The sequence below is a fragment of the Grammomys surdaster genome, unplaced genomic scaffold, assembly GCF_004785775.1.
Source record: "Grammomys surdaster isolate TR1022 unplaced genomic scaffold, NIH_TR_1.0 150, whole genome shotgun sequence".
NCBI classification, from domain to species: domain Eukaryota; kingdom Metazoa; phylum Chordata; class Mammalia; order Rodentia; family Muridae; genus Grammomys; species Grammomys surdaster.
This window is the reverse complement of record NW_021604608.1, coordinates 17,870,752-17,897,362: the sequence shown is the minus strand read 5'-3', so window position 1 is coordinate 17,897,362 and position 26,611 is coordinate 17,870,752. Positions and strand designations below refer to the sequence as shown.

The window sequence follows — 26,611 nt, the reverse complement described above, 5'->3', positions numbered from 1 at the left end:
GACGCACTTATAGGTTTCCTCCATTGTAGAGGTTCAATAGACATGCCTACCCCCACCCTAGACTCATGTGTGCAAATGCTTGGCCCATAGGGAAGGGAACGTAGGGGTGTGTCCTTGTTGGAGGAAGTGTGTCACTGTAGGGTGGGCTTTGGGATCTGCTATGCTCAAGTTACGCCCAGTGTGGTACACAGTCTCCTACTGCCTGCAGATCAAGGTGTAGAACTCTCAGCTCCTTCTCCATCACCATGTCTGCCTGCTTGCTGCTATGCTTCCTTCCATGATGATAATGGACTGAACCTCTGAAATTGTAAGCCAGTCTCAATTAAATGTTGTCCTTTATAAGAGTTGTCATGGTCATAGAGTCTCTTCACAATGAAAAACCTGATTAAGACATCCCCCAAAGAGGTCTCCTGGTCCAAGAGGTTTAGGAATGCAGAGATCAAAGGTAAACACATTCAGAGTTATAACAAAGGATGGTTTCTCTTAGAAAACCCAGTATTTCCCTAAAATACTAGATCAAATAATGTCTCCTCATAGTAAATTAGAAAGTGATAGAACCCACACCATGGGATGCTTCTGAAAAACTCTTATGGAGAAGACAGCCCTTACCATTGGGAGTCTTATGCATCCGTGGTATAACGTGAGGCTTCAATACACTTAGCCAGGTGTAGTTCATGCCTGGATGTCAGAAGCCGGGTCCCAGCCACAACTCTGTGCCCAGCATCACAGATGCAGAAGGGCAGCTTCTTCTCTCATCCTTGTCTGCCAACAGGAATCCACAGCAGCAAAGCTCTCTTCCAGATCTCACATCGAGATGCGACAGTGGGAAAGGAGAACTGCCGTATACCACCATCTGTCCATAGCTTGCTTTGGCTTAAATGTCATCTCGTTGAAGCTGAGGAGGAGTCCTGATGGCATCTATTCTACCCTGCACTGGGTAGAATAAGCCTTTCAAGTGGCAACAAATGCTATAAAAGTTGGTGAGATAGTGTAGCTATTATGAATGAAGTGGTTATTGCTTAAGTCATAACCACTTCTTGTTATCTATTTTGGAAGGTTGTGGCCTTCCTACACCTTCTCCCCAGATTGTGTTCAGTAGCTTTTGCAAAATGTAATTTGCTTTTCTCTTGACTTGAATTTCCCAGCTGTCATTTCACCTAACAACCACCAGGTGGCAGTATATAGTGGTTATTAATAGTTTAGATCAAGAGAAGCCAACAGAAGAATCAGGAAAGCACGACAATCAGGTGCAAGTCCCAGCCTTTGGGCTAATGTCCACTTATCAGTGAGTGCATACCATGTGTGTTCTTTTGTGATTGGGTTACCTCACTCAGGATATTTTCTAGTTCCGTCCATTTGCCTAAGAATTTCATGAAGTCATTGTTTTTAATAGCTGAGTAATACTCCATTGTGTAAATATACCACAATTTTTGTATCTATTCCTTTGTTGAAGGACATCTGGGTTCTTTCCAGCTCCTGGCTATTATAAATAAGGCTGCTATGAACATAGTGGAGCATGTGTTATATGTTGGAACACCTTTTGAGTATATGCCCAGGAGAGGAGAAGAGGCCCTTGGTCCTGTGAAGGCTCGATGCCCCAGTGTAGAGGAATGTCAGGGCAGGGAGGCAGGAGTTGGTGGGTGGGGGAGCACCTGCATAGAAGCAGGGGGATGGAGGATGGGATAGGGGGTTTCCAGAGGGAAACTGGGAAAGGGGACAACATTTGAAATGTAAATAAAGAAAATATCCAATTAAAAAAAAAATCAGGTGCAAGTTGCACAGTTGCTAGCCATGGTAAGGTTTGCCAGCAAGGAACATGGTGAATATTTCAGGCACATCTGTTGCATTAGTTCTAGTGGCCATGGTACCATGGCTCTTTGCAGCTCTTGTCAGGCAAGGGTTTATTTCCTCCTCTATGGAGACCTTGGTTGGGGTGGAAAAGGCTTTTACAGCTCTACATAGGTCCCCATTTCACACAGAACTGCTCGTGAAACCCTGAAGGGCTAGAGTTTGGAGTTTTCTCTGTCATCTACTTCTGTGGCAGAGGCTGAGGGAAGAAGGAGGTTGTGAAATGCCCTGTGAGAATTGTTTTTGAAAGGTTGGGCCCTGTTCTCTGGATTGTAAATTTCTGAGACTTGGTACTGCCGGAGTAGATGAGACACATTCTCATGGATATTCTCTCTCTCTCTCTCTCTCTCTCTCTCTCTCTCTCTCTCTCTCTCTCTCCCTCCCTCTCTCTCTCTCTCTCTCTCTCTCTCTCTCCCTCTTCCTCCCTCCCTCCTTCCCTTCCTCCTTCCCCTCTCCTCCCTTTTCTGTCTCCCACCATATGTGTGTGTGTGAGACACAGCAGCAGAGCCCACTGGTTTGTATTGATCCACCTGAGTCTGAGTGAGCCCTAGGACTAGCATTTCTTCCAGCTCCTAGGTGATGCTGTCTGCAGCATACAAGTTGGTGATAATATGCCCGACTGCTTCAAAGCAGATGAGACAGTTTTAGTTCCCCGGGTTGCTTCATCTCTGGTTGGGCCAGGCCAGCTTTATTTAAAAGAGGAAGGTCAGTATCTTCAGAATACTGTAGCATGGTGAGTCCCTAGCAAACAATGAGGCCATCACATGGTTACTGAATCCTTTTAGTGACCAATGATATGGCCCAAACCAAGTTACCAACATGATCACTTGGACAAAAACTAATATGTCATCGCCATCCCAGTCCCAACACAAAGGCAGGCAGTTTACAAGCATCTTAAGGTTTCAAAATTTTTGTTAATTTTTAAAAAAGTATTTCATAACACTATCTTTTAACCCTCCTTTCTTTCTTTGATTTTGACATGGTCTTACTCTGTAGCCTAGGCTGGCCTTAAACTTGCATTCCTCCTGCATCTGTCTTCCAAGTAGTGAAGTTACAGATATGCTTTACCATGCCTGTCTATACTCTGTAACCCCCCTTTCTTTCCTTCTTATCCTTCTTTTTTTCTCTTTCTTTCCTTTCCCCTCTCACTCTCCCTCCCTCCTTCACTTTCCTTTTGGGAGGAGGTTGAGAGGGCAGGGTCTCATGTATTTTAGGCTGGCCTCAACCTCACAATATAGCGAAGGATGACTTTGTACCTCTGATCCTTCTGACTTCATTTCCAGAGTGCTGGAATCATAGGCGTGTATCAGCATACCTAGTCTTACATAGTGCTAAGAATCAAACCCAGAGCTTTGTGTATGCAGAGAAGCACTCTACCAACTGTTACGTCCCCAGTTCATTTTCTAATTTACTTGTGGCCTATTATTCCAGGCTGTGGTACGTAATAGGAAAGAAATGATGAAAAATCAAGTGCCTAAAATAGGGAATTCATTTAAAGAACAAAATCTGTCATGGTCAGTTTGCTCTTGGATTCATTCCTTTTCTTTGCCCAGCTATTTCTCAGGGAACTATATCCCTAAAGCTCTCTTGCTCTGAGATTCCACCAATGGCAGTGCTGGACTCGACCAGAGGGCAAAGAGCAAAGACATCAGGGATCTATCTCTTCCTCTCTCTACCTCAGACAGACTCCTATCCATCCTGGAAGCAACTCTGCCCTCTGCAGCTTTTGATGGCCAACAGAAGCCCTTCCTGTCTACTTCCATGTCTTATCATAGAGTATTGTCTTCGCACATGCTTTGTTGCTAAAGCCTAATACCACAGTCTGAGTGATTTATAAACAAAAGGAATTATTTTTCAGAATTTGGAGGCTGCAAAGTCTAAGATCTAATGGGTACATCTGGCATGGGCCTTCTTGCTTCATCAGCACATGGACTTTAGAGAGACAATAGGGATGGGACACAGATGAGTGTCCTTAAGAGAAGAGCAGGAGGGGACATTCCTTCTCATCAGCAACCCACTCCTGTGATATCCATCTCTCTCCACTAGCTCTAACAGCACCTTTCTAGAACCCACAACCTTCAGCACTGTTGTTCTGTGTGTGTGTGTGTGTGTGTGTGGCAGGGAGGGAGCAGTAAAGTTCAACACAAGTTGGACACGGGACAAATATTCAAATCACAGCAGGTGGAGACATCTACCTGCTTTGACAGTCTGTGTCACCTCATTGTCTCATTTGGCTCTTGGCTTTTCCCATATCTGTATAACCAAATGACCACAAAGCACATAGGTCTTCCTTGGCTTGAAGGGAGTTATTCCCGTTCCCTTCAGGCCTTGCCTATTACAGATAGCATCGTTGTCAAAGGAAGTTTGGCTACATGACTAATAGTCATTTGACAATCTCTGGTCTTGGGTTCTTCTGGAAGAAGCAGTGTCATGTAGCATGCTTGCTGTGTGCCTTGTGTAGGGCAGGTCATAGAGGTGGCACTAAGGGTGGTTATGGAGGACTTTAGTCTTGGACTTATCTCTACTGAGTTCTCTTTCCTTCTGCAGCCTGCTTACCCCACAATGTCACTTCAGGACAAGTTCTCTTGTTTCCTTCCAACCTCCTATGCCCCTCTTTAGGAGATACCCTAAATTTCCCCCCAGAGAATGTATAAGGGACATGGGACCTTCATACTATGTTCAATGATCTTAGGGAATCCACAATATGAGTAACATGTGTGAGTGACATTAGGGAATAAGTTTAGATGCCCCTCCTATCTGCTGAGATGTGGAAGTCACTCTGCTATTGGGCCCTGCAGTGGCTAGTCCTGGTTTTGTCAACTTGGCTACATCTGGAATGAACTACAATCCAGAAATGGAGGGCACATCCGTGATCCAGATCTTGAGTCTGGAAGACACAAGTTTCTGACCTGCATCTTAACATTAGGATTTTGAGGCATAGTAGCCATGAAAAGCTTAGGCCCAGGCGAGGTAGTATACACGTTTAATCCCAGGAGACTAAGGCAAGCAGATCTCTGAGTTCAAGGCCAGCCTTGGATAAAACAAGTTCCAGATCAAGGTGTGGTGGTACTCATCTAAAGATTAAAATCTGGGCCATGCCTGCTGGAGGCCTACTTAAGGACATGGGAGGAAGGAAGATTCCCTGTTCTTGGACTGTTTGCACTTACTTGCCAGCACGTCTGTTGGAACCTACTTCTATAGAAGACCAGCTGAAACAACTAGCCTTGTGGGACTGAGCAACTACTAGATTCTTGAACTTCCCATTCTTGTTCACTGTTGGTCTACAGACTATAAATCATTACAATAAATTCCCTCAATATATAGAGACATTCCATAAGTTCTGTGACTCTATACAGGCCCCATTATTAGTGAGGCTGGTTTTTACTATGGACAGGAAGGGCTGTGTGGGGCTCCAACTCAATTCCTTAAGAAAAATACCTACAACTCTTAAAGTAGTTATATAAATTTTTCCCTGGACTTGATGGACAGCTGTCCCTTGGTATCTATGGGGCATGGTTTCAAACCCCTACATGCTCCAGTCATTTCCATACAATGTAGTATTTACATATATGTAGTATTTACATATAATTCACATACACACATACTCTCCCATATTCTTTATCCTTTAGGTGGTGACCATGATTGTAGCCCTTTCAGACATCTCTAGATGGTTTATAATGCATAGAGCAATGTGAATGCTATGTATAGTTATTATTCTGTATTGTTTAGGGAAGAATGAACAAGTTTCCACACACTGCAGATGCAACCATCAAAGGCGTAACTAGACAGCATGTGCCAAGGACCTTGTAACAGCTTTTCCTAAACACTTTGCATCATCAGTGGGTGGCAGAATCTATAGATGCAGGACACACAGACAAAGGGCCAAGTGTGTTTGTTGAGGAAGTCACATAGATAGCTCTGAAGAAAGTGGCCAAGCTTAGCTAGAGATCTCAGCTAATCACATATATATGAATACCATCATGGCCTTTCATCAGTGACATTAGATGCTTCCCTCAATTTCTGTTTGGGTAGAACTCTACTGCTTAGAGTAACTGCATGGCATTCAAACTACGTTTAGAAAGAATCAGTGAGCTATAGTGACGAATGCCCAGCACCAGGTGGGTTCAGGCCATGACCTCCTAAATGATTTCGTCTCTGGGATTATAAACTCATGTACTTTGATGAGTTTTCACAGAATAGTTTTCTTGAGATAATTTTTCAAATTTGAAAGATGACTCCTCTGTCTTAATATGTATAGTTCAAATAGGATTCTTTGTCATATTTTAAATTTTTTTCGTTTTTAGAGACACGGTCCGACTATGTAGCCAAGACTAGCCTTGAACTCGGGACACTCCTGTTTCTGGCTCCCAAGTGCTAGTTTATAAGCAACTGCCACATGCCTAGCTTTAAGTGACAAAGCAAGCTGAACATGAGCCATCTTTAGCTTTGCCTGACTTATCAGAGAACCTCTCCTTTACTTCTTATGATGAGTTTTACTTTGAAGGCTCTCTCGCCAGGTCAAAGTGCAGGGAGCTATGGTAAAACACATAGATGTAGCCATTGTCTCTGGTTCCTGACACAGAGCTTCTAAAACTTGGGTGATTTCCCAAGTCCCAGTGCACTTTGGTTTATGCTACTAAGGTGACTTAGGTGGGGTTCCCTGAATAGCCTCAGAATATTACCATCACCACAGATGCCAAGTAGAGGTTTTGGTTGGTTCAATATCATTCACTAATCTCTCTCTCTGTCTCTCCTCTCTCCTCTCTCCTCTCTCCTCTCTCCTCTCTCCTCTCTCTCTCTCTCTCTCTCTCTCTCTCTCTCTCTCTCTTTCTCTCTGTGTGTGTTCTTGAGAGCACACACATGTGCATATTCACACTGTGTGTTGGGTGATGATAAATATTGGAAATTAAACAGAGATTGAACTTTGCAAATCCCACAGGCAGTAGGAGTTATCAAAAACTGTATAAATGGCCCTGTGCAGTAAATGCCCCTGTGTGCAGGGAGGGTGGTGTTCCTCAACTCCATGGGGCAGAAGTTTCTGCTCATGTGGCCCTCTTAGGCCTTGCCTTTGTTCAGCATCATCTGGCTGTTCTTCCAATTCTTCAAAGTATACTTTGTAAACAAACAAGTAAATGTAACCCAATAATTTCTCTCGGTTCTGCAAGCCAGGACACCTTTATATTTTGATTTATGGCTGCTTAGCCACATGTTCAGGGTTCAGGTTTGTAGCCAGCATATGAAATGGGGACAGGCTTGTGACTTTGGCCCTTAACCTGTAGCATCCGGTGCTACCTGTGGACAGCTAAAGCAGGAAGTTGGTTGGATTGTGTTACACCCAGCTGGTGTGCAGAGGTGGAGAACTGCCCCATGTGCAAAATCTATGCAATTGCCTCAGCAGTGAAGAGCTCACAGAGGACAGAAAGCAGTGTGTTGTTTCTTAGTGGGGCTTAGAAGAGGAGGACGGGCTCTGAAAGCAATGCACAGAAGATGGTCTGCTGTTAGAATCCAGGCAGTGAGCTCTGGAGTAGGTTGTTAGAAACTGGGTGGCCTGGGGTTCTCCCTCAATCTCAGCTTTGCCAACATCAAAGTGGGAGAAAGAAAGAGTAATATCCAACCTTATAGGGCTCTTCTGAGGACGACTATACAAACACATGATAAGCTTGGTTCGGTGATTTCAGAATAAGAATGGCTTCCATAGATTCAAATATTTAAATGCATGGCTACTAAGAAGTGGCACTACTTGAGAGGGATTGGAAGGTGTAGCTTTGGAGTAGGTGTGGCCTTATTGTCCAAAAACGGGACACTTAGAGTGGGCTTTGGGGTTTCAAAAGCTCAAGCCAGGCCCAGTGTCTCACTCTTCCTGCTGCCCATGGATGCGGATGTAGAACTCTCAGCTCCTTCTCCAGCACCATGTCTGCCTGCATTCCGCCATGCTTCCCACCATAATGATAATGGACTGAACCTCTGAAACTGTAAGCCCCAATTAGTTTCTTTCATAAATGTTTTCATAGTCATGGTGTTTCTTCACAGCAATAGAACACTGACTAAGACACCTGGCAAAGTGTGCTAGGCAAGTGAGTTTTCGATATATGCTAGCTCTTGCCATGCCTGTTGTCATTGTGAGGACACCCTCAAGAGTTGGGTGCTTAGACACTGAAGAGAAACAGGTGATGCTCCCACTATATCCACCCTGAAACCACAGGGGAATTGGCGTATATCTCCAACATGGGGTCTGTCTCATTTTGGTAACCAGCTTTATCTGAGAGATGACAGGAACCATGGGGGAGTCCTGGAACATCTGGGAAAAGGCAGCTCCTGCCAACAGTGCGGATGTTTTAGAGGAAGCCAAAAGGAGAGAAGCTTAAGTAACATAGTAAAGGCTACAAAACTACAACGATAGATACAGGGCTATTGCTTAGGATAAATGAAGGGTCACCTCCAGAGTCCTGTAGTGACTAATGTGAACCAAGTGTATCCCGGAAATGAGCTTACTGAAGCCCTCATCCACTGTGATTGCACTGGGAGATCTGACTTCTAGAGTTCAATGAGGTCTTAAGAACAGCGATCTAATCTGATAGGACCGGAGGCCTTTCTGAGAGTTAGGGGGAGTGGGGAGAGAGAAAGTGAGTCTCCATCCATCATGAGCAGCTGTGTGAGGTCACACAAGACTGCCAGCCACAAGCCTGACCTCTGCATCGCCATCGGAAGCTGGGGAAGAAAACACTTCTGATGTCTAAGCTACCCACTTGATGACATTTTGTTCCGTCAGGTGGGGATGATTAATACAGTACTCGAGCCAAAAAGAGTCTTCGAGATGAAACACTCCACCCACCCCCTTACTTTATAAGTGTATTTATGGACCCAAGACGGAAGCATGGCAAAAGGTCAAGAGAAGGATTGTACTTTTAGGATGTCCCTGTGTGTTCAGTGTTTCTAAATTAAAGTAAAAATCACTTTTCAATTGTAAATAATGAACGTGGTTCAGGGGCCTGAGTGTCTTCCAGATGGAGGACACTCTTATCAATGACTAGGACACAGGGGGAGGCCTCTGGTGCCTGTTGAAGAATTCACAGTCCGTCCATGCAATACTATATTTCCTGAGCACCTGAGCCCTGAACTTGATACAAGGGATCTAAGGAGATTTATAGTCCAGCAAGGGAGAAAAGTGTAAAAATAGATGACCAGCTAGGAGGATCAACCTATGGATTTGAGGCTAACTTGGGCTACATAGTAAGCACATAGTAAGTAGTAGCTACAGAGGCTAACCTGGAATGAGGTCCTGTCTTTCACAAACAAGAACAAGAACAAAACAGACAAAAAACCCTGACAAAAAACAAAACAAAAAATCAACACCCCCAAACTGCAAAACCATAAAAAACTTTAGATGACCAATAACGTGTTAGAAGCACTAGACTGAAAAAGGCAAGGAACTCCTTAGATACCTCAGGAAGGTTTGGAAGGCTTCTCCATGGAGATCTGGCAGCAGGCGGTACTGGTGAATTGTTAGAGCACACCCCATGGGAAATACAGTAGAAATGTAGCAATCCACTTATCCTCCCTTCCCCTCTCCCATCTTCTCTTCCCCGACTCCTTTCCTTTCTCCGTTCCTCTAACCCTTCGAGACAGAGTCTTGTTGTATGTCCCTGTCTAACCTCGAGCTCATGCCAGTGCTCCCGCCTTAGCCTCTCAAGAGCCAGGATTATAAACCTGCCACCAGGCCTGGTCTCTCTTAGACACATTCTTTCCTACCATGGCTATTTCTTATGCCAGGTCCTAAGGCACCATGATCTCTTTGTTACCAGATTACTACACAATGTTCGAGTCTGTCTTCTCATCCGTTCATGTCTTTTTCCTGTCTCGTTAGCCACACAGAAGCCATAGGTCCTTTCAGAGCACAACTGTGAACAGTCATTAGCACTGCTCCACCTAAATTCTTCCCAGAGATGCCCAGAGCCTTGGAATATTTAATATCACGCAATACTAAATACACCAAGTTTACATAGAACTTCTTATATACCAGTGGCTAACTGAAATTTTACAGCTATACTTGATTCTCGTATCTCGTGGTCCACATTTTTTGAATGTTGCTCACTTGTTAAAATTTATTATTAACTCAGACACTAGTCCTTATCCGATGCTGTATGGCATTTGGGCACATGCAGAGCAGCAAAAATAAGAACCATCTGATCTGGTGTTTCTAGCTGAGCTCACATAAGGTAGTTTTCTGTTTCCTTGGCTGAATTATTGTTCTCTATAAGTGCGTTCTCTACCATTCGCTTTATATTTCTTTTCTGTTTGTTTCACTGTTTAAATCCCCCAGGCACAGCACGTACTATCCTGAGGCTCTAAGTTAAAGAAAGCTGAGCTATGTCTCACAGAGGAAACAGGTGCAATAGGTAAGTTTCATCCTGGAGTGGGCTGCAGCGCTGCTAGCCTCGAACTAGCTTAAGTGATGAATTAGCCACATTTTCAAATGAGGTGCTTTGAAAGAGAAACGTAAAACAGGGCCTGTGTACTGGTGGGTTGCCAGAAATGTGCTGGGAGACAGGGACCCGGATTGGTTGTCTGGAATCCACGAAGTCCTCATTTACAGTAGTGAGCTGTAAGCTCTGACTATAATGACTCACTTCAAGCTAAGAAGAGCCTTGCAGAGTTAAAGACACCCAGAGCCTTGCAGAGTTAAGGACACCCAGAGCCTTGCAGAGTTAAGGATGCCTGCCCCCAGATGCTTACAACCCTCTAGGGTATCCTTGCTTGTCTCTTTCCCTGGCCATACAGCTTTCTTCCAATCTTTCCTGATCTCGTCATTGGCTATTTTCTTTGCTTTTTCATCTCTCTACCCAGTTTAGACACCTATTATCACATCTGCATGGGATCTTTCCTAGTCATTCTTTTTAACATAAAGTTAAACTGGTTTACTTTATTAGTTATTAGATGACAGCCGTCGGGGCCTGGAGAGTCTAACACTATTATAGAGAAGCAACCAGAACCGGTTACATGACACCTTTGAGCATGTGAAACCTGGCAGGCTAAGAGATGGTGTCCTGAGCTCGTTACTTAAAGCCCACAGTTGATAGAATGGTCCAGGTGGTAGCCATGAACAGAGATTGAAATGTAGATGAATTGAGGTGTCCGGAGTGCAGAAAGGAAGACACTGGGCCCACAGTATTGAAAGATGCTGAGCGACTAGGAGACCAGGTCCTCACCCTGTCACACTGGGTGGCAGGAAGGGTAGACAGGCAGATGACATGGATCTGAAAGAACAAAAAAGCTCTGCAGAGATGGGGGACAGCGTGATGGTCTGGAACTTGCCAGAAGCAACAAAGATAAAGGATAAACCATGGCTGAGATACACAGAGTAGGGAAGCACCAGGATGCGTGCCCTGGAGCTGAAGTGGAGAGGATGGTCCTACAAGTTGGTTGGTAAGGGAGCTGGGATGGAGAGTCAAAAACAAATGGAAGGAAAGCAGGATGAGTTGTTTGGGTTTTCTTCTCTGTGACAAATAACCAACAGATTATTCCAAAGAAGGGAAGACTTACTGTGGGTTAGCCTGGTCTCAGTCCAAGGCTAGCTGATTCACTGTTCTGGGTCGGAGGTGAGGCAGAATAGCATGGCTATGGAATCATGTACCAAAGAGTAGCCAGAAAGCAGGGGGCAGGGTGGAGAGGACACGCCCTAGTGACCTACTTCCTCCTGCTCGGAGTTTCCTACCAAACTATTTAGGACCTCCCCAAATACCTCCATCCCAGCAGTCCCAAGCCTTCAACACAGAAGCCTGAGGGATACATTTCATACTCAAATCATAATAGAAGGTATAACCCAGGACCTGCTCTCTCAATTGACTGGTACACTGGAGTCACCTGGGGGCTGGGCATTATGGGTAATTTCTGATATAGGGGTCTGGGGTGAGGCATAAGTAAAATGCATTCCTGACAAATTCCTAAGAGTTTGAGGCTACAGTCATGGGATGACACCTTAGAGTCAGTGTGCTGGGGGTGTGTGAACGCCACTGGAGATGTCCTCAAGGTCCTTGGGAAACTGGAAATCTTTCGGTGTGAAGAAGATTTGGTTGGTTTGTTGTCTTACCACACATGTTTTTAATTCTCTTCTCAACAATAAAATGAAAAGGCAATCCCAAGGAGTTGGAGAAGTGAGATGGTAAGAAGACTGAGCAGGTAAGAGTGCTGTTGCCAAGACTGGGAATCAGAGTTCAAGCCTCACGTGGTGGAAGAAGAGTACCACAAGTTGTCTTTTGATTTCCACACAGGCACACATGCCCACCAGCACACACACGCACACACACACACACAGACACACACACACACAGATAGACAGACACAGACACAGACAGACAGACAGACACAGACACACACACACACACAGACAGACACACACACACAGACACACACAGACACACACACATAGACACACACAAAATACTAAAAACTTTAAAATAACAACAATAACAAACCCCACAAAACCTTAAAATATAAAAATCACATAATTGAACTGAAATCTGAATGAGCCAGAAAGAAACAGATTTTGGGACTTGCTCTGTCCACTGGCTCCGAGGTTACCGGAAACAAGAAAGAGAATTTCTATCCAGAGTGATATGAAATGTAGCCAAAAGTGAGAAGAACAGACCATCCCACAAAGTCAGTTGAAAGCTGCTGGCTTACCTGCTGGGGAGCTTGTCCATTAGGCCTCTCTGCATGTTAAACTGCATTTCCTGAAACAACAACAACGAGGAAAACTGAGGGATATCGTTGCCTCATTTCCACAGCGGACTGGGAAATGCCCCAGGAGGCATTTCCTGAGGGGCGCAGGACAGTGGTGTTGCTGTGGGGGTTTTGGCCTGAAGCAGTGGGCCCAGGCAGGCTGGAGGCCTGAGGCCTGTTAGGCCTGACTTGGCAGCCCAGCTCCAGGCACTTAGCAATCAACAAACAATTAACCAGCATCTCAGCGTTCCCATTTATGAAATGAGATTGTAATGAGATTGAAATGGCGTAACCTGTAAACTGTCCGTCACACACTGAGCATGCGGGATTTGTTAACGCTCTCTACTACATCTGATGGTCTGAACGCTCGGGTTCCCTTCAGAATTTAGATGTTGGAAACAATCCCCAGTGCTGTGTGTCAGGGTGGAGCCTTTGGAATGTGAGTGGATCATGGGAGCAGGGTCCTTACAAAGATACCCTTCGCCTCTTGGCCCTTCACCAAGTAAGATCACAGTGACAAGATGGTCACCTAGGAACTTAGCAGAAAGCAGGCTGTCAGGGCCTTGATCTTAGACTTCTCCGCCTCCAGGACTGTGAGACTGGGTTTCTGTTGTTTATAAACCATCCAGTCTAGAGTGTTTTGTTATAGTAGCTTGAACATTTAACGCACTTGTGGGTAGCGTTAATTAGCGAACACTGGGCGGCAATATGTCTCCACACTAATGAATATAGGGGAGGGCAGGAGGGAGGAAATAACAGATTTGCTCTTTAGGGACGTATCAAGCAATGCTTCAACTAGTAAAAAGTATTCATTAAAATATATAATTTAGAAAATATCTTTGCTTATAGTGAAAATGATGTACAGAATTTAGAAGGCAAAGAAACGCTCAGATTTGTACTTCTCTGTTTAGTGCTCCACTATAGATACCAGACACATGTTCAAGACATGCTTTGAATTCTACTCCCAAGTAACAAATGAGATCAAGAACTCTAACATACCATAAAATACTGGATGGCTACATACATCCAGTGATTCAATGTCCTATTCCGTTAGCTGTGTCTTTTCACCCAGTATTCATTTCTATTATTCAATATTTCTCTAACGATTGAGAACATCAATTGAATGTCCCTCGTCCTACTTTTTAAAATTTTCACCCCACTGTTTATTATTTATCATCAGTATTATGAGTACATAAGGAGGATATGAAGCAGGTGAAACTCATGCATTCAGGGAGCAAGCCAGCCTTATGGGGAGAGGAAGGAGACAAGAAAGCGTACACATAACTGGTCTGTAGTGCACAAAGAACCCCGGACGTACCCTGGGGAGGCACTACACTGAGACCTGCAGCTCTGAGATGTTGACAGTACTGAGTCAGGCAGATGGGAAACCAGTGTGGGCCAGTTATGACAGGAAAGCCTACTGGCAGAGGAGCAGGACAAAGGGAAACCAGCGGTGCTATTTACTAAGTCAACAAAGAATCCTGAACTCCAGCTTGGTGTCAAGGCACCAGGAAGCTGCGGCTTACCCAGTAGAGTGACAACCTCTGGGGAGGTGGGATGAATATTCTGCATTCCTGATGTCTAAAGAACAAGTCAGTGAGGAGCCTGAGGGGCCAAGGGTTTACTTGGAAGTCTGCTACACCCAAGAAGAAGGACTGGAGGACGGAAGACATCTGCATGGGGGTGGGGTGAAAGGTTTGGGGCAAAAGAAGTAAAAGGAACATTGCAAATATTTGAGAGATGAGGCCCCTGCAAGAGTTCCCTGCTGGGGACGTAACCTTATTCCCTGGTGTTGATATCTCAGAAGAATTGATGATGTCTTGTTTTCGCTTTGAAAAAGTTACTGAACTATCCACTGGAGGCTGCTCTTCAATGCCCACATATATGCAATGAGACAGGCAGGTGCTAAGGACTGAAGGCATGAAATGTCAATAGGTCACTCTCCTTGACCCACCACAGAGCGCATCACATGATGGGTAGAAGGATATTAGAAGCAGAGACAGAGCTTCATGGGAAATAGCTGGATGCAGGAGAATACAGTGGCAGGTGTGCTTCCATCTGAGTGATGGGCGGTCCCTTTGAGAGAGCAGTAGTTGAACTTCAAGGTTTAGTAGTTAAGAGTGCTTACTGCTCTTCCAGAAGACCCGGGTTGGGTCCCAGCACCCGTAATGGGTATCTCACTATTGCCTGTAACTTTTAGGTGATCTGTCTTCTGGCTTCCATGGGCATCCTACACACATGGAATAGATGTGCACACAACTCGCATGAATAAAAAATAATAAAAAATGATTTTAAGCCAGGATCCAATACATGGGTGGTACCAGTCTTGTAAAGCATAGCTCTCATCAGGCCCCTCAGGGGCAGGGAGCCTTCAGTGGCTCCGAGGTGGCTGTCAAGGCATTATGATCCTGAGCTTCGACTTTAAGCCTTCCGTTTACGAAACATTCCTAGTTTCCCCCAATTATCTCGGAAACTCTAATTCTATTTCCAGTCAGCGTGGTATTTTTACTGTTTCAACCACGCCCATGATATCCTGCCTCCAAGCCTTTATGCATATTATTTCCGTCGGGGCCTCCTTGCCCATCAATACTTTGAAAACTTTCCTTTACGTTTCAACGCTTAAAGCTTAAAGTTAAAATGTAAATCAGTAAGCTGAGACCTAGTGATGTAGGCTATCGGCAGTGTCGTCAACTCTTCAGAATGTTCTACAGCTACACGGTCCAATACTGTAACTGCGGGCCACGCGTAATTATTTCGATTTAAATGACTGAGTATTAAATACAGTTAGGTGCTTGGTTCCTCAACGGCTTGGCTTCCTCCCAGAACATTTGAGGACATTAAACCCTACGAGGCTTCATGTCCTTTGTCCATTGGTAACAGTTTCGGATTGTTTGGCATCCCCCGGCTACTGCCCACAGGATAGACTCTGTAGTCTGATGTTTATTTCTCAGGTGGAGGCTCCCCTACGTTCACCTCAGAAGGGGTATTTCTCCCCCAACACTCCCACACTGGCTCCCTAGGGGTGGGTTGGGGGAGGCAGCTAGCGGCTCAAAGTTAGCACATCTTTGAAACAGCATTTTCATTTGGAAAGGCTGATCTAGGCCTACATCTGGAAAGTTGCCTGGAACATCTCTCAACATCTCTCTGTGCCTTTGCTCCTGCAGCTGAGGTGTACGGATCACGGGCGACTCAGTATTGGCAGGTGATCAGGTGCAAATATGGCAGCTGCCATTCTTCTTGCTGCTCCTTGTGAGCAGCGATGAGGAGGCGGGTCATTTGGGAAGGAATTGGTTTCCTTCTCATGAAAAGAACAGGTTATAGAAAGAAGACTGTGCACTTTGTGATACAGATACTACGGAAGCCCCTCTTACGAAAGAGGGGTGGCACTTCTTTCCTCTCCTGCTCGTTACTATCCAATTTTCTGGCTTTTTGGTTTGTTTATTTGTTTGTTTGTCATTACCAGAGAGCTCAAGTACCCGTAACAGGAAGGGACATTTCTGCTTAAACAAAGGTGAAGGGAAAGGTCGGGATGTTTATAAATGTCCCGGACATGCCAGATGCATGCTAGGTAGCTTCCAGTCATTGCATAAACCCTCCCCACGAGGCCTGGGGGCATGGGAGGATGTGAGATTGGTGTCTGGAGAAGGGTTCTGGGTGGCGAAAAGGAGGTTGGGTAGGATACAAACTTAGAAGATGGGCTCAGGTTAGGTGAGGAGGGGGACCTGAATGTTATGCTAAACCCAGGCCATGAGATCCGCAGTCTATAACTGGGTAGCACTGGTGAACTGAGCCAGCCGTGACTTAATTGTAGATTGCTTTTTGCCTCAGTCTGTATCACAAAGTGGACAGTCTTCTTTCTATAACCTTCTGTTCTTTTCATGAGAAGGAAACCAATTCTTTTCCAAAAGGCATTACATTCTGAACATGATAAGCCCGAGTTGGCACCGGCGCTTTTCCTTGTAATTGGCAAACACATTCAGATCGGGCTTCTGTTTTCCTTTGATGGCCTCCCACCCCCAACCCTAAGCAAGGCCAACATCTGACCCGCAAGAAAAGATCTCACGCAGGGCTCCTTTCTCCCAACAAGCTTTGCAAGCTTTGCAACATCTTCCTTGGATACGGTTCAGCTGGGGGCCTTCCCTGTATTCCAAGAGGAATTCCTCATCCTCACAGAGAGCCTTTGTTGTCCGGGGTTATGCGAAGCTAACTAAACTAACTGCTTACTTGCTTCGCACAAGGAAGTATCTTTTCATTGTGTGAAGTCACGATCAAAGAGGACTGTGAGAGCAAGCAGGAGAACAAAGTGGCGATTTACATCTAGAATTGCTGCAGAGAAAAGAAGGGCCTTGTTCCTAGAGCAAAGCTCACTCATCTCAACATGGAGTGCGAGTTTTACTCATCTACGGATGGATTTCATTTTTAAGATGTACTTATTTTTTAATTTGGGTTTGCCTGCAGGCTAGAGGAGGGAGTCAGAAACCCTGGAACTTCAGCTACAGACGGTTCTGAGCTACCAGGTGTGTGGGGACCAAATCTGGGCCCTCTGCAAGGGCAGCAGGTACTCTTAACTGCTGAGCAATTTCAGATGGGTTTGTACAGTTTAGTCCTTAGTATTTGTGGAATTGGATTTTCTTTTTTCCTCGGTCCATGTGTGTGATGTGAGTGTATGTTTGTGTATGCATGTGTGTGTGTGAGTGTGTGTGTGCGTGCATGTGTGTGAGTGTGTGCGCGCACACGCATGAATGTGGAGGCGAGAGGCTTATGTCAATTCCTCTTCTACCTCGTCCTTCACTTCTCTTTGGAACAAAGTCTCTTGTTGCTGGGCTTCCTGATTGGCTAGGCTGGCCAGCCTCAGAGCATCAGGATTTTTACCTCCTCACTCCTTTAGCTTCCTCTAGTGACACACACACACACACACACACACACACACACTATAACTATGTACATATATAAATATATATGTATATGCGTATATATACATCTTAAATCTTGTCACAGGTCTTAAAAAACTCGTTTGACTTACATGACAACATCTTGTCTCAAACAAAAACAGAATATCATATATCTATATACTTACAGATGTATTGTAACCAATATACATATAAAACAGACACACATACAAATATGTGTATATACACATACACACAGACACACACAGACACACACAGACACACACACAGACAAATATACATCATAAGCACACAAAGTTATGGGGAAAGCAGAAAAACTCAGCTTTGGTCCCAGCAGGCTAACCTTGTATTATGTGCCCGGTTTTCTCCCTATGATGTTTTAGGTAATTTTTGTAAAGCTATGACCAAAATACTCTTGATAGAGAAAACATATAGAAAGTTCTATATCAGACACACCCAACATATTCCCCCCCAAAGTAGGTTCAGAAGTTACTTGGTATTTCAACAGTCTTTGAAGTGATACTGTTGGAAGGGGTTTCACTCTGGGGTTCAGGCAGGTACAAAGTTTGCAGAGCTATTATGTCCTACAGGCAATGCTGTGCTGGCCAGTGTTTAACAACTGGTTTGACAGAAAAACAAAGATATTTACTATAAATAAGAAGCACAGGGCTGGAGAGATGGCTCAATGGTTAAGAGCACCGACTGCTTTTCCAGAGGTCCTGAGTTCAGTTCCCAGCAACCACATGGTGGCTCTCAACCATCTGTAATGGGATCCGATGCCCTGCCTGAACATGGTGACAGTGTTCTCGTATACATAAAATAAATAAACCCTTTTTAAAAAGTCACTAAGAAATCATCTAAAGGACATAGAATGATGTGCACAGTTTCTTTGCAAAATAAAAATAAGACAAAAAAAAAGAAGCACAAAGCCTATGCTACACAATACTAATAAACACACTTCTACAAAGGAAACTGGGGCTAGGGAGATGCTCAGAGTAAGAGCACTTGCTGTGCAAATATGAGGACCTGAGTCTAGATCCTCAGAACATGCATACAAACCCAGGCATGGCCATTATGTTACCCCACATATGTATGTACATGTACACACACACAACTGATGGACTCTTCCTAGAATGATAGGAAGGGGTTTTGTCGCACAGACAACCTATGACCTCAACGGACAGAATAGGTGTAGTTCTGATATGAATGCAGCTTGGTGTTTCCATTTAATAGGATAGAAGAAAGAGAAAGGAATGGCCACTCCTGGAAACTTTGCTTATTCATTGATAACATGAGCAAATCTTTGCTAAGTCAGATCATTTTTGAAAATTAGAAGAAAAATTTCATCATGCATTTTTTTTGGTGTTTTTCTCCCATGCAATGGCAATAGATTGAACCTACTTTTAAGTTTGATTGAAAATAATATTTTCTTCATTACCTTCCTAATCGCAGACAGGCAACAACAACAACAACAACAACAACAACAAAATAAATAAGTAAGTAAGTAAATAAATAAATAAATAAATATCAAGTTCTGATTGACAGTTACGAATTAAATGCTCCCGAGGTGAGGTAAGGTGGCTGGTTTGAAACTTGTCATCCCAGGACCCTGAACATAAAGTTTAAAGGACACACAGAGCACCCCACCCTGGAGGACTGTCCCCTACAGGCTCAAACACACCCCAATCCCCTTAAGAGAAATGGTAAAACATTTCAGGTATGGTATTTTCGGTATTTGCCAACTTGTCTTCTAATATAATTTATTTAATTCTACTTTAAAATAATTCAGTTGTGAGTGTTATTAAAATCTCAATAAGTTGTTGATATTTCCAGACCCCCACAGCCAGTCCTGGCCAGCTGTAGCACAAGCTGTCTGGATTTTGTGCTTGAAGGGCAAAAGCACTGCCCAGGCAATTTTCCCCCAGCCACAGGCTGCTAACCTCCCATTAACAGTCACCTCTTAAGGCCTGACTACCCCTGCTGTGAGTTAATCAGTCTCCAGAGGGCAGGATGTTCCCAGGAGAATTTTAGCCATTAGTGGGAAGCACCCAGGGAAACCAACTCTAGATCGGGTTACCACAGCTAGTGAAGTACGTGTGTGTGTGTGTGTGTGTGTGTGTGTGTGTGTGTGTGTGTGTGTGTGTTGGGGGAGGGGGGAGCAAGGAGACGGCAACTCTAGGTCACGTGACCTCTCGGAGGTGCTTAGCTGCCTTTACTGGAGAATATAGTTCCTGAGACAGCCATAGGATAGAAATGACGTAAGCAAAGATGGTGGAATAGTTCCTCAGATGTAGCCCATGCTCGGAAACTAAACACTCAGTATTGCGACCACACAAAACCAAACCAAACCCAAACCCAAAACCAAAATGAAAAAAAAAACAAAAAAACAAAAAACAAAATGCAAACAAACAAGAAAACTAGATTCCAATGCTGGTTGCACGGTCAGCTGGGGATCCACTTCCTTTCTCACAGCCCAGACCTGCTCCACAGATGGATGAGTCCGAGGAAAGCCCAGAACATGGAATTTCACACCTGGCTCACAGGGTCATTGTTTTCATCTCTTTCTTTCCCCAGGAGTGATCATGCATATAGGTGAGCTTCAGCAGGAACCCAAAGGCTAACTTCCCAGTATCAGTCCTTTAGGTAGGAATCAAGGGATCCAGGGATGTCCATTAGACGCTGGAAGTGGAGAAGACTCAGTTGAAGAATTGGAGAGGTGGCTCGGAGGTTAATAAGGACAAACCTCTGTAACTTCAGGTCTAGGATAGCTAACTCCCTCGTCCGACCACGTGGTGAATATACATACACCCAGGCACATAGGAATGTACAGAGTTTTTTTAATCTTAGAAAAAGGATTCAGCCTCTGCCTGCGTATTCATCACAGACAATAGGATCCAAATTAGATAAAACACACACACACACACACACACACACACACACACACACACACACACACACAAAACAAAACAACTAAAGAATTCTGATTCTTTCAATAGTATCACGTGCCACATATATCATTAATGTGCGGATTGCAGACTTTTTTTTTGGATCATTTCTTATTTCAATTTGGGGGTAGCACATGTTTAAAGAACAAGGAAAAACAATGGAAAACCAGAAAAAGGCTTATTAGATTTTAATACGTGAAGTCAGGGTAACACCTTTCTCATAGGTTTGCTGTGTCATGGAATGTGTCAGGGCCTGTTGTAGGCAGTCCATTTTTCCTTTCTTCTTTAAATGAACTCAAGTTAATTGGAGTTATAGATGAACACGGATGAGAAGGCCAGAGGCCAGCCTTTCCTGTCATCTCAGGCACCTGAAGCAATGGCTTGATTTCATTTCTCTTTTCTAGAACACACTCTGCTCTTCTAAGAATAAACGATAAACATAACAGCCCACCTACAATTGTTACTAACCAAACTAAAGCTCAAGGAAATGAGATATCTAAGCCCCCTCTTGTCCTTTATAAGCATATATATATATGCTTATAAATATATATAAAACACATACACACAGACACTCATACACACACACACATATGCTCATTTGTTGATTTTATTAAGGGATGATCAGGAGTCACTGATAAGCCACAATTTCAGTAAATTGTACAACAGGAGTCTACCTGAGTATTTGGACAAAACAAACAAAACAAGTTAATTATATGTATGCCACCAACAATATACAGTCATGTGGATTGGGAAGGAATATGAAGGGTGAAATCATGTGACTCTCTAAGCTAGAAATATTTAAAATGGTGCTCATAGTCAGAACTCACAGTATCTAGATCTAAAATATTTCTATAACACATTCTTAGAGTCTATGATTTCAAGGAACATTGCAGAATTTAGCTTAGGCAAATTTAAACATATAGGAACATAAAGTACTGTTAAATTTAGCTCCTGACAGATTTGGGGGATTTTAGTCCAATTTGTTTTATCACCACATTTTACTAAAGAAAAAAAAGCTGATTTTTGGGGGATTAGAAAACATTGTAAAATGAAAAGTGATAAAATATGGTCAAGTTGTCAAAGTTTAAGCTTTCTTTATTAACATTGAACTAGATTACTTAAATTGAGTTTTAAAAACACAGTAATAAATCATGCGTATGTATACATGTACAGGTGTGTGTGTGTATGTGTACACTGTGACATGGTAGGCATGTATAGGTCAGAGGCAACCTCACCTGTTGGTCCTCCCCTTGTTTGAGACAATGTCTCTGCTGTTTGCTACCTAGGTATGTCATGGGAGAGATGGCCTGTGAGCTTCGTGGGATCCTCCTGTGTCTGCCTCCTGTTTCCATCTCTATTGCTGGGAATACAGACACATGCTACTGCTACCTTCCCTGATTCTGGCGTTCACACTCAGGTCCTCACGTGGCAAGCACTTTATCCACTTAGCCATCTTCTAGTCCATAGGCTTTTAGATTAGTGAAATACTTTAGAAACTAATAGTAAATATTTAATACCAAGGATAAAATATTTTAGAAAGTAGCGCTACTGATCTTAATGTTTAAGAAGGATTTATTGAGTATCAATTCCAAATTTAATTCAAACATCAACTTGATGGTAACTAAACAGAAACAATGGGCACTCACTGGATTCTCCCCCGTAGCAACTCTGTCCCTCATCAGCTCCCGCCGCACACATCATCTGAGCTCATTCACAGGCCTCTTTGCTTACTCTGTGATTACGTGACCATATGGTGTATGTACAAATATAGGATTTTGTTTATTAAACAAACCTCCTATTACAGGATCGATAGTCTCTTATCACGTTGGTCCCACCAGAAGTGGTTGAGTAAAGCATAACTCAGATATCCACTGATTAAGTTGTGGGTTAATGAATGACAGAAATGGCTTCCCATTTATGAAATTAAGCTCTTACTAATCAGGAACTCGGTTTAGGGAACAGATACTACTGGTGGGATTCAGGGATGTGGGTGGCTTTTTGGCCTTCAAAGAAAATGGATGAAGAATCTAGTGGAATTATACCTAGACTAGTAGGTGTGTGGCTGGAGGCTGCATTTCTGATCCTGTGGCCTGTCAGTAGATGACAAGGTCTGTTACCAGATGCTGCATTCAGAGAGTAATAGAATCCTCTGTCTGGAAGAGTGTCAGGCTGACTTAAATACAGAGAGTGATCCATACCCACATCTGTGGATTCAGCTAACCGGAAACCAAAGTCCCTCGGCTCCAACTGTGTCTATACTAAACACACTATAGTGTTTTTTTCTTGACACCCTCTAAACGACATGTTCTAGCAATGACTCACGTTGCACTTGCAGTGGATTAGGTATCACAAGGAATCTAAAGATGTTGACTTAGTATATGGGAAGATGCTCATAGATTACATGTAAATGCCATTTTATATGAGGGACTTAACCACCCTTTTGGGACGGTTATGTACAGGGCTTCTAACACCAATCCTGTGCACATACTAAGGGTGACTGCATCTTCTCTGCCAGATAATGGTCGGAGAACCTAGAACAATAAAGACTTCTGGTTTACTCAACTAAGTCAAGTGTCAACAGCCACATAGCTATTCGATCAAGGCCAAGATTGTAGTACACATTACACTAAGTCTTTAGCGTTGTAAACTCAAAGTAAGTTGTATAAAGCCCAGATTGCTGCAGCCATAGGGAAGCTGAGGGAAGTGAGAGGCAATCATGCTCTGACAGGGCCCCAGCTGGGGTGTGGTAAAAGCTAACCTCAGGCCACTTTTCCCTCACAATCTATGTTATCAGCAAGCAAACCAAGCACTTCTTTTCATTGTGTAAACTAGAAGTTGAAAATCTTCTTGTTCTCAGTTGTTTCTGAATTCAAATGAGAGTGTGGAATTAGACTCATCTGGAAGTCATTTCTGATTAGAACAAATCTTCAACACAATAGTTATTATAAAACCTCTGTTTCTTGTATAAAATACATTATTGTGTTTTTATGACCATAATTTCCTATTTGACGCTTATTCACATGGAAGCCTGGATGTTTTGAAGAACGCTGAGGCATCTTATTAAAATGTAGATGTGTCAGCTTTAGAGGTGGCATCAGCTTCTGCTTTTCAGCAAACTCTCAAGAGACTCCCATGCAACTGGTCCAGAAGAGTAAGGATGCAGAGCAGTGGTCCTCAACCTTTCTAATGCTGTGACCTGAGACCCTTCATGTTGGAGTGATGTCCCAAGCATAAAATTATTTCACTGCTACTTCTTAGTTGTAATTTTGCTACTGTTATGAACAGTAATGTGAATATCTGATATGCAAGACATCTGATATGTGGCTCCTGTAAAGACCTTGTCTGACCCCCAAAGGGGTCATGACTCTCAGGTTGAGAACTGTTGGCTTAGAAGCTGTTTTAGCAATAGGTACTTGCTTAGTGCTCTGCTCAAAAGGAACTAACTGTCTATAGGCAAAGACTTTCTCCACACGAACAAGTACAAAATGAATAAAATTTCATTGCTTTTCTATTTCTTGGTTATGCACATAGATATTAATAACTTGAAATAAACAATCCCCTTACTCCTTCCTTCCTTCCTTCCTTCCTTCCTTCCTTCCTTCCTTCCTTCCTTCTTTCCTTCCTTTTTTCCTTCCTTCCTTCCTTCTTTCCTTCCTTCCTTCCTTCTTTCCTTCCTTTTTGTTTTTTAGGACAGGTTTCTTTGTGTAGCTCTGGCTATCCTGGAACTAGCTTTGTAGACAAGACTGGCCTTGAACACAGAGATCGGTCTACCTTTACCTCCCGAGTGCTCCTGAGTGCTGCGATTAAAGGTGTACATCACCATACCTAGCAAAAAGACATTTTTTTTCTTTCTGATAAAAAATGATGGTGGAATCATAGTTTATATTAATGGTTTCATTTTTATCTTAGCCACCAAGTTAAGATTTTGACTCAGTTGAAAATGAACTCACCAGAGCTTGCCAGACCTTGCTTGGAAGAACACTTTAGAAAAATTCACAGTTCACTTTCATGAATATTTCTATTTTAACCTTGTGTTATAGTAAGACCCATGATTATTATTAAATTACTTTATAAATGTACAAAATTTTCTTTTGACCATTGTTACAACTGAATAGAACAGTATTTTTTAAACCGAGACTGGGGAGTCAAAGACATATTTTCCTCACATTTTTAGTTAGTAACAATCAGCAGTTAAAATATATAGATAAAAAGTAAATGAAGATGTATGGGAACCTTGGTGTAGTGTTGCAGTATGCTGTTGGCAATGGTACAGTCTTGCTCAGTACAAGGTAGGCTAGTGTGGCAACCTACACTTCCTATGGATGTCCCTGTGATGGTTTGTATATGCTCTGCCCAGGGAGTGACACTATTTGAAGGTGTGGCCTTGTTGGAGTAGGTGTGCTACTATGGAAGTGGGCTTTAAGGCCCTCATCCTAGCTGCCTGGAAGTTTGTATTCTGTTAGCAGCCTTCAGATGAAGATGTAGAATTCTCAGCTTCTCCTGCACCATGCCTGCCTGGATACTGCCATGTTCCTGCCTTGATGATAATGGATTGAACCTCTGAACCTGTAAGCCAGCCCCAATTAAATGTTGTCCTTACAAGAGTTGCCTTAGTCATTGTGTCTGTCACAACAGTAAAACCCTAACTAAGATAGTCCCCAAGTGATTTCTATTCCATGGATTCTTCTCACAACTGATGTTTTACCTACTGAGGGGTGGGGTCTTTGTCTCCTTCCATGAACTTGGATGGAACTTTGAGAGTGCTTTAGCCAATAAGATGACAGTCTCTATGTGAGGCTCTTGCTGACTGGTTGGCTCCAAAGCAAAGGAGAATTATCTCTCACAGTTTTGAAGGTTGGAAGTAGGAGATAGGAGTATCATAAGAGTCCAGTTCTGATTAAGGAACATTTCCAAGATGTCAGATGTCTGTGTCCTCTTACATGGGTGTTGGGAAGAGGGAAAAAAAGGAAGGAGAGGGTATTGAAAGCCTGCACATGCTCTCTCTGAAGTCGTGGTTAGTAAGGGCACAAGAGCATCTGAGTGGATTCCACACTCACCTAATTACCTCTCAAAGGGCCTACTTTCTAGTACTTAATCACAAAGCGTTAGGAGTTCAGGCATTTTTGGAAGGGAAACCACAGCACTGGCTTCAGGTCATAAAAATGCCTCGTATTTCTACTTTCCTTCTTAGAAACTAAGGAGTGCCTGGAAAGCACGTGACCTGCAGGCAGCCCTAACAGACTCCACTGCTGGCTATCACAAGAACAGCATCAGAGCGATGCAACACCCAAGTTCTCCAGTCCCATCCTCGGGCTCATCAATCCTACCTGGACGATAGACACTTGAGCGATTTTTGTTCTAAAGCAAACAACTGTTAAAGTAGTAGTTTATGGTAGAGCAGTTGAACTCAAAATAGATAATTAAAGTAACTTTTTTTAATTATAAAAATTAAAAGTACATTTATTTGGTGTGTGTGTTTGTGTGTGTGTGCATGCAGACATGCACAAGCTATAGCATGCATGGGGAAGTCAGAGGACATCCAGAGGGAGTCAGTTCTCTGTGTAGCTTCCAGTGTGTGTGTGTGTGTGTGTGTGTGTGTGTGTGTGTGTGTGTGTGCATGCGTGTGTGCGTAAGCTATAACATGTATGTGGAGGTCAGAGGACACGCAGAGGAAGTCAGTTCTCTGTCCACCATGTAGCTTCCAGATACTGAACTCAGGCCATCAATTGTGTCGTCAAGTCCCTTAATCTGTTGAGTCATCTTGCCAGTCCATAGAATGTACAACTAATAAGAATCTGTTTTAGGTTTAGGCATAGGTGTGTACCTATAGTATTGGTGTATGTTTTCTACCTTGGTGGTGCTGGGGGTAGGGAGGTTCTCAGTCAGAGTCACAGGATTATTGGATCACAGGGTGAGATTCAAAAGCCCCTCCTCCACCTATATTCAATGGATACAGCGGTAAAATAAAATCCGATGTTTTGAGTCACCAAATTTTGTGACTGTTGTGTTTTCCCTCTAAAGCTCTGCTGAAATGTAACTGCCAGTGTGATGATATCAAGGCAGGGTAGGGCTTGCAGGTGAGACCCGCACTGTTGAGAAAGTTCAGTTCCTTTACTCACTCTTTCCTGCCCCTTCACCTGTTTGCCAAGGGTGAACAGAAGGCTCTGTTAGATGCTACTCTCTTGATCT

General features: G+C 43.5%; 1 protein-coding gene across 1 annotated transcript in view; it reads right to left on the bottom strand.

The window, feature by feature from the left end:
* The window catches only part of CUNH4orf19 (chromosome unknown C4orf19 homolog), a 73,500-nt gene that overhangs the window by 8,039 nt on the left and 38,850 nt on the right, over window positions 1-26,611 (bottom strand). The window contains exon 2 of the mRNA XM_028765275.1: window positions 12,529-12,578. The gene's annotated coding sequence lies outside the window, so the exon portion shown is untranslated. The remainder of the gene's footprint in view (window positions 1-12,528; window positions 12,579-26,611) is intronic.